Genomic DNA, 5,057 nt, shown 5'->3' with positions numbered 1-5,057 from the left:
AAAAAAAAAAAAAAATCAGAGCAGGCTGGGAAGTTTCTAACGAGGAGGGATTTGCAAATAATCTCTCGTTTTTAATCCACCCTAACCATCCTCCTCTTTCACCTGGCAGGGGCCTCGCTCCGCACCTGCAGAGGGGCCCTGGGACCGCAGCTGGGCGGCTCTGCCCCAGTGCCAAGGCTGCACCGGGGGTTTCTGGCGTAGCCGACCCGCGGGCAGGGCCCGGGCACTCCGCCCCGCAGCGCGGGACAAGCCGGAGCCGGCTCCTGACGCCCGGCCGCGGGCGCTGCATCTACACTAGGGCAGCGAGGCCGGCCGGCTGGGCACCCCCCGCCCTGCACTAAGCGCGCCCACCCCTGCCACGAGCTCCGCGCGGGCTCTGCCTGCAGCGCCGAGCACCGACCCCGCCGCCGCCGCTCACCTCCCGCCGCCGCTGCCGTCCACAGCAGCCTCTGCCACGGCTACGCCAAGTGCGGCTGCTACGCTACCAGCGCAGGCAACGGCCAGGCAAAGCGGACCCGCCGCGCTTCGGGAATACGAAACCCGAGACAACATTCCTTCCCGCGGGGAGGAGAGAGCGGCAGCGCTACCACATTGGCCAGCTCTGAGGGGAGGGAACGCCCGAGCCCGGGCTCCGATTGGCTACTGCCGCGCGCCCGGAGGGTGGTGCTGCGGGCTCAGTGATTGGAGGGGGCACCTGTCAGTCTGATGAAAGGCCAGCCTCTTACGCCGGAGCGGGGGAGGGGGTGTAGGCAGCATGCCTTGACCTCCAGAGCCTGCGGAGGCTTCAGGGCAGTTTAGTACCTGGCACCTTTCTGTGCTCGCCGTGGGGTGTTTGCGCTGCCCTTGCCAGCTTCTCTGGCTGCAGGCTCTGGAGTTTTAAAGCAAACCTTGGGCTTTGTCCTGGTTATGGGACTCCAGGAGCTGGGGCTTCATAAAGATAATGCAGGCGCTGCTGATGCCAGTATGGCAGTAAGGCTCAGGCTTAGTCCATAACAGCTGCCAAGCCCTTGCAGTCATTAAGTCATGCCTCTGATCCAAGTGACCTACTGGTCTGAATTCGGGAAGCTCCCTAGAGGTGCCCCTGGCTTCGACCCTGTGAGTGAGTCCTGTCGCTGTTTGTGCTGGCGTTGTGGTAGAGCCAGGACCCCCTTACCAAGGTGCATGGGGCCAGGACTCAGCCCCTGTCTCCTGGGGCCACCCCTATTTGGCCTTCTTAGAGTCAGGCATGTTTAAGGGCCTTCTTGAATGAGGGCCACTGCCTGCTTGGTACAGAAAGAAAAACTGAGGCTCAGCCAGGGTAGGCATCTTGCCCAAGGTCAGGTAGCAAGCTTGGCAGGGCCTGGATAGGAGCCAGGGAGTCTCCTGTTGCCAAGCTAAGGTGTCTAGACTGCCATTAACCCTAATCACCAGTGGTGACTACAAAAGCTACCAAATTATTTTCCCCATCTATGAATCCTTGTTACTGCAACTGAAAAAACACATGGAAACTTACTGAGCTCCGATGATACCTTGGGGTCTGATTACAGTCAAACACATTGCCATGGGGGACCTTGCTCACATGCTGAGGGTGGAGCTAGCCTTGGGCTGAAGTCATTTGTTTTCCTTCTAGCCTCTTGACAGGCCCCAGCCAGGGGAGGGGTTAGTCCTCTGGGGGGGTACCTTTCTCGGATTTAGGGGGTGTTTTATCTCCCTTTGAACTGATGTCTTGCATTTACATGGCCATCAGCTGTTGATAGATCTTGGCCCTTTCCTGACCCTTCTCTGTATATAACAGGGATGCTGTGGCAAGGAATTAGGGTCTGCTGGATGTTTAACATCTGCAGAGCTGGGAAGGAGGAATTTTAGAAACATTTCAAGGTGGAAAAAAACAACCCCAAACCCTGACACCTTCTGCTTCTCCTCCCCAAGTCTTTAGTAACATCCATGGCCAGCCCTTTGGTGCTTAACTTCTGTCATCGGAGAAAAGACTAATGGTCACTTTATCAATGTAGGAGGCAGGTGAAGGATATCTTGTGAGTCACACCAATAATAAATCTCCCTTTGGTACTTCTTGTTGTTTATAGCAACAGAGCTGGATGTTCAAGTTAACAGAGTTTAAGCTGTTCTCACGCATATTTACTCTGTAGCTTTGTCAGAAAGATCTCTTGAAAACCTCAATGTTTGCTTTGTAATTAACTGAATAATGTGACTGCTGTTAAAAATAAACTAACTTGGAAAAATGCCCAGAGAGCTGCTGAACAGCCTGGATTCTCCAGGGGGTGTATATGAGTGTGTGTGCACACATATATTTATATATATTTCCCTAACACAGGCAGTTTCATGAAAATGGGATTAAAATCCTGGGCCATAAATTCTTTATTATTCTGAAATTCACTGTGTTGCTATTTCTGTGTGTTCACCATGCCTTTGTAACTGTATACATTTGAAAAGCAAAATAATTAGGAAAATATGACTTAATATCTGCTGGTGAGAGAGAAGGTACAACTGCTGTGTGTGTTAAGAGTTCCATGAAGCTATTATGGAGGAAACAGAACTGGAAGTATATGACATCTCTGAGTACTTAGCTCTTCCAGCTACAGGTGCAGAATACTACTTTCCAGTTTCCTACAGGTAAGGAGCAGCATAGTTACTTCTTCCCATCCTCAGCTTAGCTAGCTCCATTTCATATTTTGATCCAGGTACTCACCTTGAACTAAATGGATGAGTAGCAATAAATCCATTTAAATGGATGGAGTTATTCTGGAGATGAAATTGGCCCATGTAATCAGGTCCTCAGGTCTGCCTATGCCATTTCTGAGCTCAGGACCAAAAATGGGTGGGTGGATACATAGGAGGCTTGTTTCCTGGATGGATATACAGCAAGAGTCTGGAAAGCATAAAGCATTCTGGGATATTTCTTGTCCTATCACTTAGGTTGCAGGGTTTCCAAAATAGAAGATCACCAAATGTTGTCAAATAAATCACCAGTTTCCTCCTCTGGAAAATATCTTTGGATTAATATATTTGGCCTAGCAGCCAAACACAGAAGCTTTGGAAACCAAATGATATATGGTCATTATAACAATGTAAGCAATGGATCTGTTACATTACCATTTATGACTACAGCTCTAATAGCTTTAATGAGCTTTCAGTGTTAGTATACAAAGACCATAAATGTTAATACAATATGTATTATGCTGCACAAATGTTTTTCTTCAGGCTGCTGCCTACTGTATACCTGCTGTGCATCTGCTTAGTGCGGGGTGAGGGAGGTACCCATAGTGCTGCCATGCTTAGAGAGAGCTCTGTGCGTTGACTTGAGATAGTTGTGCCTCCAGAGCAAGATGATTAAGGAGGTATGTTGTGTGAGTAAGTCTACAACACCAGTGATAATTCTCCAGTGCAGACAAGGGCCCCTAGTCCTGTTACTCCAGAGAGACACTCCATTTATAGTAGGCAGGACCTGGCGAGCTGCTGAAAGAAAATGCATGTCTATCCCCATTAGGTAGGATTATCTGATGATATGGAGTTAGTCTAAGCTTGTATCTTCTCAGCTTAACTCAGTAACAGCCTGTGAGCTCCTTTCTGATCCGCTTGTGTTTTTATGAGCTCCATACATTAATAGTGCTTATAACGATCAAGGGCCATGAACTGATTTCACACTTACCGTGCCAGGAAACAGTTTGATCTGGGGAATGCAGTGGACACGCCAGCAGTGTGCTCCCAGCTCCAAGGGACATGCAACACTGTGATTCCACAGCAACTGAGCACAGGGGGCTGGACTAGTTGGATTCCTTTCCTCAAGCAAACAAACTCAACTCTCCTGCAGCCTTATCATTCCTATTCACTAGTCTGCATGTCTTCCCTGTTTCCTTCAGGATGTTAAGTACCTGGTCAGGCTCTCCTGGAAGGCTTCTCAGCACAAAAGAATGGAGTTGTTTTTCCTTGTAACTCCAGTCTGCACTGGTGCAAATTGCTATGCAGGGATGCTGGTTCAGTAGCTTTCCTGTTTTAGAGGCACCAGGCCCAGACCTAGTGCTCTCAGGGGTTTGTACCCATCCTGCAGTTCCTGGTGCTGCTTTCTAAAGACTCAAACAAGCAGGTGCCTCCTGTCAGTAGCATGCCACACCTGTATGCATTTGCCCGTGTGTTTTTGTCCCCATGGTGCTGTGAAGTTATATATTGCTTGAGGAGCCATGCATGTGCTGCAAATGGCAGTAGCTCCACCCTGTACTTGCACTGAAGATGCTGGGGCAGAGCCCCCAGCTGGCAGCTGTCCACGTTCACTTTGAAGTCCCTGCCAGGCCATCTCTGTGCCTGTCTGTCCCTGAGGAGGCAAGGAACTGGTGGCTTAGTACTGTTATTCTTTCAATGTTGTTGCATAGTTTTCCTCTTTTGATTTCTTTGATGGTGATTTTGGCTGTCCTGCTTTCTTCTTTCTGTGTCCCCTTAGGAGGCTGAGACAGGGGCTTTATGATGCCATTGCTTCCAGTGCAGGGTCCTGCCAAAAGCAGGGAAGTAACTGGGAAATTTAAGCTGATAGGATTTGATGCTGATCTACTAACTACTTCAGCCTTGGCCACATCCCTCTCTTGTTCTTGGTGACAGACATACCTCACAGCTAGGCCTGTAAGTCCCCTGATAGCCCAGCCAATGTTAAGCTCTGCCATCTCCTTCAAAATAAGAGGAGAGTTTAAGAAAAGCATTGTTTTAGGGGTCAGTCACCAGGTCTGGCTGTAACAGGGGGAAAGGAGCCTTGTTTATTAGGAGTGCTGAGAGGAAAGAGGTTTGCAGACAGGTAAGAGGAAGGCCTGTTTGTCCTACCCACAGCTCTGATCTATAAGCCCCACTTGCTGGGATTCTGGACCAGGGCTGGGACTACCTGCATGGATCACCGTGCAGAACTGGGACTCACATGGCCAAGAGTGCAGTAGGTTATGGATGAGGGACCCTTCACTGCACTCTCATGTGGTTACCAGCTGTGAAACACAGCATAGGAGCAGCACAGCAGATCTCTGGGAAAACTGCCTATAACTTGAAGGAGTGTCCAAGAAGAGTGTGTTGGGGGGGGGGGGGGG

The sequence above is a fragment of the Gavialis gangeticus genome, unplaced genomic scaffold (assembly GCF_001723915.1).
Source record: "Gavialis gangeticus isolate Ggan-Ray unplaced genomic scaffold, GavGan_comp1, whole genome shotgun sequence".
Lineage (NCBI taxonomy): Eukaryota > Metazoa > Chordata > Crocodylia > Gavialidae > Gavialis > Gavialis gangeticus.
This window is presented reverse-complemented; position numbering follows the sequence as displayed.